This window comes from Aplidium turbinatum, chromosome 15 (assembly GCF_918807975.1).
Source record: "Aplidium turbinatum chromosome 15, kaAplTurb1.1, whole genome shotgun sequence".
Taxonomy (NCBI): Eukaryota; Metazoa; Chordata; class Ascidiacea; order Aplousobranchia; family Polyclinidae; genus Aplidium; species Aplidium turbinatum.
The window spans coordinates 21,839,153-21,849,249 of NC_137486.1; the positions used below are offsets into that span (position 1 = coordinate 21,839,153).

At 38.0% G+C, this 10,097-nt stretch overlaps 1 pseudogene; it reads left to right on the forward strand.

The window, feature by feature from the left end:
* The first annotated feature begins 227 nt into the window (after nt 1-227).
* On the forward strand, nt 228-1,564 carry LOC145784069 (uncharacterized; annotated as a pseudogene).
* The last annotated feature ends 8,533 nt before the right edge of the window (nt 1,565-10,097 follow it).

Sequence of the window (10,097 nt, forward strand, 5' to 3'; positions counted from 1 at the left end):
TATTGAAGCACTCTACAATGAAGATCGTAAATCAGCATCCGTTTAACAAAGGTCACATACACAGCTGTGTAGGCCTACCCCAAGCCTTTGCGGAAAAAAAGTGTTCCTTTTGTTTGACAGATTTTTCACGAAAAAGCTGTGGCTTCCCTTTCTACTTTGAAAAAGCTACTCGATTTTGTAGTGATGTCACTATCATTTTTGTGAAGCTCATCACTGACTGGTTCTACATGATAAATGTCAAGGATAGCTATTCTGCTATGAACATGCAGGATGAGTGTCGTCAGCCGTGGATAAAGGACTACACTAGTTTCAAGAAGCTTTGTAAAAATTTTGACGTGATGTCCCCTTGAGCCTGGACAGGTGGTCATGATCGAATGAAAAGACACAAAAACAACTGCAGATACATATGTTGTGTCAACAAGAACCAACATTCAGGCTGCACAGTTATAGCTGAGGGAGGATAATTCCAGTCATGTCCTCCCTGGTGTGTTTGCTGATGAAGCGCTTGAAAAGTTCTTTGGCCAAGCCAGATAACGTAGTGGCGGTAATTTCTATATTAATACAGTAGACATCAAAGCAGCTGCTGAAACCAAGAACCTTCTTGCTCTTTTGAATGATTCTACCCCACAACTGTCTGGGTGATGTTAAATGCGATTCTAACATTCATATTGACGATGATTTTCTGAATATTGCTGACACTGAAGAGCTCATTGCTTAAAATGGCTCTATCAAACACAAGATTGTTATTCTGGTTGGATATTTAGAACACAAAATTCTATCTTATTTGTCGGGAGTTGAAAATGAAAATTTCTACGATGATGCAATTGATTCACCATTTCTTCAGAATTTGAACCGGGTGGACTGATGCTACACAAACTTTCAACAGTTCATTTTGTTTATTCAGTACATCACATGTTTGAGAAGTAGAACTTTCACTGCTGTCGAATTCACGTAAGTCAAATTTTAGCACATATCAATAGCCCAATGGGCAGAATTAAAGCAGCTTGCATGACGGATGTCCAATATTCTTTTGAAAGGATTTGTTCTGGACAAAAGCGACTTGCTTGTGCAGGAGAGAGAAACTTTCTACTTAAGTACCGTAGGCCAGTAATATGCAGTGACACTGTGTTTAAAAAAAACATGGCATTAAATTAGCTCACAGCTGACAAATAACTTTATTGAATATAGGCTACTCATCTGCTCTGATATATTCTAGGCCAGTGGTTTTCAACCAGGGTTCCGCGGAACCCTAAGGTTCCGCCAGTAAGTCTAAGGGTTCCACAAGATTACATTCAAATCCGAGAGTCTATTTTATTATTATATGGATGCATTCTGCTTGTTGGTTGAAAAGGAATATCCTACAATTGCTCAGAAAGCGCTGCGACTTATGCTGTTGTCAACCTTCTACTTGTGTGAGTTTGGATTTTCAGCTCTGACAACCTTCAAGCACAAGAGACGAGCACAATTGCTGTCTGTGGAAGATGAACTTCGTGTGTGTCTGTTAAACACAAGACCCAATATTAAAGACTTGTGCAAGAAACACCAGGCTCAAGTTTCTCATTGAATTTTTTATGAGAATAAATGTAATTTTTTACAGTTTGTATTTTTATTGTACATAAATAAATCTAAACATGAGTATTTTAATTTTATTTTATTAATTAAACGATGTTTTTTGCATAAGGTAATTAAATTATGGAACAGGGGTTCCTTGAGTTCGTGGAATGTTTCATTGTGTTCCGTTCCACCAATTAGGTTGAAACCCCATAAACATTGGTCGTGAAAAACACGTAAAATTCTGAGGAAACTTGTGTAATACACGTAGGCTATATTTCTCGTGTTTTTACGAGCCAATGTTTATGGGGAAACCACTGGCGTAGGCTGATGTCATTGATGTACCTCGAACCAGTTTGCAGTTTAAATCTTATACGTTTTAAACGTATACTGAATGTTAATTCAAATTCTTGTTCTTTTGACTTAAGTAAAAAAAAACACCCATTTTTGCTAAAATTGCAATATTTTTGCGACTAATAAACTTCAAAAGATCTTTCATTGATATTTTAGAACAAAACAAGTGTGAAAAATGGAGTCCTTGCCCCCCAAAACCCTGTAACAGACATCAAAAATAAAGCTTTATGAATAATTTATACCACATTTTAGATGGACCCAAGTTTGGATTTGGGACCCAAGTTCCAAATACCGAGCATAGCAGATACTAGTACTTCTATTTAAGGTGCCTATGGTCACGAGCCATAAAGAGTATTTACACATAATATGAAACCCTTAGGAGTTGGATAGGCTATGTCATACAAGGCGCATCTGACATTAGACAAAAAATGGCATCATCCTGTCGGCTACAGGTTATTGCAACATTTTTTTTAAATTAAAATTTAAAAATTAACTATACAATATTAAACTCTGATGCATTCAGGTAAGAAACACAAAGTTCTGCTGTGTTAAATAATTTCTTTTTAGTACAATTAGGCTATCGAAACATTTACATCAAGCCTACTTTCAGGGGTAAGGATGGGGAGACCACTGAGTGGAAACACCAATTGATTGCAAGTTGACACTGCCGCTAGCACAGGCGAGTTCCTTTCGGTTAAAGCCTGAAACTGGTAAGCAAAGTCTGGAACATTATTTGCGGCATTTGCAACTTGTGCCGGTCTTCCGTCTGATCCGCATTCCGAAAATTCAGGTCTAAAAATATATGAAAAAGCTGAAAATTTCTTCTAAAAGCAAAAACTTATAACTTTTACACCCACAGAGAGAGAGGGAGGGGGATAGAGAGAAAGACAGAGAGAGATGTATTGGTTACTGTTTGTAAATCAAAACACAATACAACAGTAACAAAGATCGCAGCACCTTAGCTACAGTTAAATTTAGATTCACAGTAATAGCATCACAGCAACGGGAGCTTGTAGGGTGACGTTTCAAGATCTCCAAGTCAAGCAGCCACCAGCGTTATCAAAATGTATCAGCTGTCGTAAAGCAACAGGAAGGTTTGATATTACCACCCGGTGGCGTTGACAAGGGGTTCAAGAAGTACTTTTGGACCCAAGCTGGCATGACTTTAGGGCCAGAAACTTTTTCAAAGGGCCCTGGAGTTTGAAGACCACTAGGCCTACGTATTTTTTGAATATAATGCGTTGTTTTTATAAGTGTCGAATTGGGACTCGACACTCGACCATCTCATTGGTACCGGGCCCAAATTATCCTCTCAACGGGCCTGCCACTGCCCACAGTGCTGGACTGCGGTGTAGAGTTTGTTGAGCTTCATAGCTTACTTACGCACAAACAGTGTCTTCAGCAATGAACTGAGTGACAGAAGGAAAGTTGAGCTCCCTCCTTCGAGGCTGTTGGTTGATCCGCTGTGAGTTGCATCCGGTGTAGACCTGTACTTCAGGAGTGTTTGGACTAAAACGATTTTGCTTGCAGGCTGCGAAGAGTAAGGTACGATAAATCAAAAATGTAAATGCCACTTCATTCAGTGCATCTGTGCAATGAAGATTTGACACTAAAGTTGTTTGAAATTGTTTTGAAATAAAATTTGTTTCATTTTGTTGTAAAGAAGTCATTCAACTAAAAATGTACTAGCATAAAACATTTTTTACAGCCTCCATGGTGATACACGCGTAGTTTTCAGGAGCCCATGGTGTCGTTCATTACAGTGCCTCTTGAGCAGTTTCTGCTTGAACTTAACAACTATTGTAACAATTATAGTTTCCTTACTTGCAGGATCAATCTGACGTTTCGTTCGAGGCGAGATAGCTGCAAAACAATCAAACCAAGCTTTGTTATTTTTGTATGAAAAGTTCTTGGGCTGCGAAGCAGGGGTGTTCAAACTACAGCCCGGATTTTCGTGCATACTTCTGGATGTAGCCCTCAATCAGGCATGCGCAACCTTTTGTACTGGCGGGTCAAATACGGATCTTTGAATGACAATGCGGCCGCATTAATGTTTTTAGAAGAAAATCTAGTATCAATTTCGTATGAAAGTAGTTTATGTCAAGAAACAGATTTGACGCAGTCCATGACGCAAGTGTGCGACAACTGTTGTGAGGTAATCTACACAAATGAAAGAACTGCTGGTTTTCGCCGTCAGGGCAGCTTTTCCGTTCGCTCTACTTTGTCATTACAATTTTTTATTCCCAAAGATTTGAAAACTACCAAAACGGTGGTGGCATATGCTCTCTGCGCTGCAACCGCAATACTGTGATGTATTTGTATGCAAACATTATTTTGAAAACAAGTAAAAATTGAGAAATGGCGGAATATCGACAACAGAAAACATTCTCAATTTCATGCACAAAATCAACTTTAAAAATTAAAAAGCTACTAGAAAAAAAAAAAAAAAAAAAGACAAGGCCACAAACAATCAATCCGCAAATCTAAAAAAATTCGCCAACTCAAACAAATACAAACCTAAGTTTGCGGAAAAACCGCAAGGTTGGCAATACCCTACTGTTCCACACGCTTTGTGACACCAATATTACACTGAGCGTTACACCAATATTACACTCGCATTGTGAAATTGCAAGGCAGCATTATTGTAGGCGGTTACAAAGCTCCAACGCAACATTAGCCTACACAGCAAAAATTTACACTTGCTTTGATACAAATCACATCAGAAAGTGCGCTCAAGGCTACTGTTCACAAAGCTTTTACGATTTATCCCTCGCCTCCCTCAATCTGATTCTTCCACAAAGGCTGGAAACAATGTGATGTAATTTGTTATAACTATAGTATGCAGATGCAATATACACTTTCAGCATTATGCTGAGTAGGCCCACGACGCTGGCCTCACAGAACAACAAGGCAGGCCTCCGGTTGCAGATGTCTACCTCAATACAATAAAACCATACAAACTTTTGCACACCCCTGATATAGGCTTAAATAAGAATTATCGTTGTTATGGCTTTCCAAATTTCCAGGTGTTTGCGATTTAAATTGTAAGTTATTTTAATTAGCCTACGAGCCATTTCTGGTAGCATAATTTAAGGTTGCAAGCAAGGCATAGGTGAAAAAATGTTGCAATCTTTTTATTGAAACCTGAGGCTGTCGGTGTCATCCTGAACTAGCCTACTTGAGCCAAATACAATTGCATAGAACCAGCCTTGAATAAAAGTTAAGTTTTAGAAAAATTATAAAAAAGTTAAAAATTTTGCGGAAGCAAAGAACTGTTCGCCACGAACTTACTTAACGTAGTATAGAGGTCAATGCAGTCTCTGCTGGGGCCTTGTAAGGTGGATTGGCTCTGAAGAAGTTGATTGAGCCTCGACTTCCAACACTCAGCAGAATCACGATTCCCACCCACCCTGAAACTGCAGTCAAAACCACAGGCATGAGATTCATAGTGTTTTGCTTGTGTTGTGTATCCCATATAAAAAAAAAACATTAGGAAATATAATGTTGACTGGGGGATGGGAGGTTACAAGACAAACGGTTGGTTTGTGTGTTTATGGTTTGCATCTGGATATTGAGGTTTTTTCTTGCAGAAAGTCGGAAGCTTAACCATATGAGTTATCGTGGCGGACGAAAGGAAAAGAAAGATAAAAAAATGAAATATTTCAACAATATCAAGCAAATTACAGAAGTTCATACCAGAATTATTAGCAATAACCAAAGACAGACGGAGAGGTTTGTTCAAAACAAAGTTTCCTGTCGAAATCAGAATAATCTTTGTTAAGAATTTATTTTAATACAAAACAAAAAGTGTTTTTGTTCTTAGCACTCACAGTCTAAGTAACAGACAAAACATTTCGTTTCGTATTCGTTTGAAATGAAAGGATTTCGTTTTAATATTTTTCTTTCAAACTACCCTAAAACTTTGTATCAGTGACATTGTCATCTATTGTATGTTTTTGACTATGTTTATGATAAAAAAACACAACCGATTTCATGCTTATCAAATTAAATTCATATTCTTGCTTCAGACATATACAACCAAGCAACCACACGGCATTTAATATAATCCATTAAAATTGAACATAAACTATAAGCTACAAACGTTTTCGGCCATACACACGTTAGCCCTTATCAAGTAACAAAAAAATAACTGCTTATCATGTCATATAATTTTTTGGTGCGCGAAACGTCAGTGAAGCAATAAATCAACCTGCTTGTCGTTGCTTTTACTTTCACTTTCATCAGATGAACGTTGCAACTAGTGCTAGAAACGAAAATTGTCCTGATGAACACCCAAACGTTTCAGTATTCAGTTCATAGCCTACTCTTTATCTCTCTGTAGGTATCATGATTTGACTGGCACAATGTCCACTGGCACACTGGCACAGAGCCCACTGGCACAATGTCCAACAGAGCAGAATTGCCAGACTATAAAAAGGTCTTAAAGCCAAACTAATACAAAAAAAGCCAAAACAAGGAAAAGATAAGACAAAAAAGGCTAAATAGACATTTACCTGTTTCTATCTAAAATAATAAAATGTAGGCCTACATAATCTATATTTTATGACTTGTAGCGGATTTTGATAAATTGTAGCAAAACTAATTCTGAAAGTATCCCGAAAAATAGCAAGTTTAAAAGGACTGTAGCGGAAGAGCTTTAATCCGCCACATTACGAGTATTAATTAAGCATAAAACATGTATTGATCAATGGTGAATATGGTTTCATCTGGTAAGGTTACGATATATGAAAAATATTGATAATTATGCATTTTGAAGAGTTAATTTTAAAAAAGCCGAATTTAAGGCAAAATCTATAAAAGGCCAAATGTATAATTTCTAAGGCCAACAGACTCTAACACAAGCCAAATTCAAAGAACTTGGCCAATCTGGCAACCCTTCCACAAAGTAAGCAATTCAAAAATTGCTTCCACAGATTAGTAAAAAGAAACGGAAATCGCGCAAACTTTGCGCTGCTTTTTTTCCTTTGTTTCTCACTTGTTTCTTCGTATAGCAAAAACGAGAGCAATGGATGGGGTACGGTACGAATCTCTGCTTGCGCAAGTTCCCAACTTTTTTAAAATTAAAACCGAGCTGAAATCATACGGGGACATGAGTTAGAAACTGTTTTAATTCGTATTCAGGTAAAAAAATTACGAAATCGTTTTACGGAAAAATATCATCTTCTCTTTTTTTCAATTTTGACAGGAGACGAAGGCTCAGAGCGATTGCTGATTCTCATGACACTAGAAGGGCGGTACCGTAGTTGGTACCACGTTAAACATGCGGTTCTTTTTAAAATTGCAGAAAGTTTTGTTGTGCAGCTGGTACACTCAGCTGCACAAGACAGTCAGCAAGTGTTATGTTGAATATTTTTAAAAAATACTTGTTTGAAAAGACAGTTAAAAGGTTACCAGTTTGCTGCTTTTTTGACAAAACTTTTGTAGTTGGCTTGTGTAAGGCAAGTATACGGGTAGTTGATTTAACAAGTGATTATGAGCATTCATTGAATATCCATACCTGGCGGTAATAGTGCAATGCAGGTTGTCATAACAAAGTTTATTAAATGACTATAGTGCTCATTGTCATTTTACGATAAACACTGATTATTTAAGATAAATAGAAGCCCTTCTATTGTCAGACGTAATAAAAGCCTTCGTATCCCCTTCTCTAGATATCCCTGAACCAACAGTGGATTTTCCAGCTGTGCTACCTGGTTGATATCTTTAGTGAAACAAAGGCAATCTTTTAATTCAAGGCAAAAATGTAACTGTGATCGAAACCAAAGTAGCCGTAGCAACATTTATCGCGAAGGTTAAGTTGCAAGCGAGTTGGAAGAGCCACAGTGGCACAGTTTCAGACACTTGACATGTACCTCGAAGGCAATGGACTTGAATTGACAGCGGCGTTGAAGGAGGACATAGCTGACCACTTTGGCCAGCAAGCCAAGAAGATGGACATTGGCCAACTACTTTCCGAATTTGGACACAGCTAGTCTCCATTGTTACGCTGAGCCCTTCACATGTGATGACAGCCAGGTGGATGATGACGACTTTCCACTTTCCAGCCAAAGAAGAATTTATCACTCTCCGAATGAATGAAGCGTTGAAACTTGATTTCAAGGGGAAAGGCTTGGATTGGAACCCTTATGGTTTGGCAGACTCCAGGACGCACAAACATTAGAGACACTGCATTAAATATCCTGACATCTTTTTCAACAACGTATCGCTGTGGACAAAAGTTTTCAACTGTATTGGGAATGAAGACTAAGAAGCGCAATCGCCTGGATGTCGAAAGCGACACAAGAATCGCCCTCAGTAGGGGAAGTGTGGGACGTATGGAACGCCGGGACCTATGGAACACCAGATTTGCTCCCAAACCAAAAGTGGATTTTAAAAAATATTTATATTTGGAAACACCGTTTTGACATGTAAGCAGAAATCAACTTCGAAAATTCTAGAAAAGGCTGTTTTGAAAGACGCAAACGCTTTTTTATGTTTTTGAGCTTGAAAATGTACCTTTGAGGTCTAACTTTGTAAGAATTCTTCAGGAGTTTAGGGCAGGCAGGACTCTTAGCGCAGAATCTCCGATGAAACCATTTATTTAAACAGTATATAGACAAGAATGCAGCACAGTGAAGTGCATCATTTCAAACTTACAACCAGTTATCTAAACATCATGGCTATGTGGGACCTATGGAACACTGTTTCACATAGGTGTTCCATAGGTAAGGGGCGCTATCATTATTCTGGCTGGATTTGCGGGACCAACTAAAAAAGAGACACTGCGGTTTTAAATAAGCTCTGCATGCAGTCGTTCCCGAAATGTTACTGTTCAATGTGAACCCTATTACTCAAAATTTGTTAGTGGCAACACTGTTCAATATATAATGTTCGTTGCATAGTGTTTCTACTGAAAACTTCGGAACAAGGAATTCACTTTGAAAGGTGATATCTTGGAAACGCCTGCACTTCAGTAAGGAAGTTTAAATTTGGAGGAGTAGAGTTTTTAGGTTTTTAATATTTTTAGTAGCTTAACAACTTTACCACGTGACTTTATTTTGTGGGTTTCATTTTTTGTTATTTTTCTGTGTATTCGTTTTTTTCGATTGGTGTTGAATGTTTTCCGTGGTGCTTTGTTAAAAATCTAGATTTTGCTTGACAATGAGCAGTGCTTTTAGCTCTAATGCAATAGCGTTCCATAGGTCTTATCGGGTGATCTATTGGTCCCATAGGGGTGGGACCAATGGAACATTTCGCAAAATTTTTGTTTTTTCTCGTAACAAGCTAACCAATCAACATATTTTTATTTCGCTTTATCATAAGTTAAAACCACCCACCAGCATAATATAATCCAACATTTAGGTTGTTTGAAGTTAAAATACAAAAGTTATGACCATTTCAAAAAAAGTGTTCCATAGGTCCCACACTTCCCCTACCACAAAGCCCAGGATCAGTGGATCACAAAGCTGGCGGCTGAAGTCCAGGTCTAACCTTCGCATTGAATGTTTACCACTCATTGTCATCTTGTATTCAGCATTGTATTGCATTTTGATTGTCATAGTTAGCCATTTATTTTGTTTTTGAAAATCGATGTTGGGGGTTATTGGCTCACTTCAGGGCGGAGATTAGGGTAACAGCCAAAAAAGGCTGAGAACCACTGAATTTAGCTGTTCATTCTTTAACTTGGATTTAATTTAAACAAATATTAAGTCTTAAAAATTGCCCACCTAGTTGCAAACTAGGGGGCAAAGAAAGGGTTAGGGGGCAAGCAAAGGGACTAGATGGACAAATGTCCACCTACCTGTTACGGACAATTTTCATATCAAACGTCACATAGAACCGTTGTCTACTAAACCTGACGTCTTGCGTCATGGACTGTTGCTAGAAAACAGCATAACATTACATCATCGTTATATCTTTAATTACTTGAACAGGTGTAAGCCAAACTTGAGCAGGTGTGAGCCAGGCTTGAACAGGTGTGAGCCAAACTTGATCAGGTGCTTGAATAACTTATCATTGCTTATCATTATTACGTCACAGTAACTGCTTACGTGCGTTTGAAATATCGTCATTTTAAAATTGTTGCTTGAAGAAGTTGGTCGCAAATTTAACTGTTTTGCTTAGTGCTTGCTAGCTGGACGAAATTTCTGTCTTTTATCCAAGTAATTTGCATTGTAGTGACAAGTTTAGTG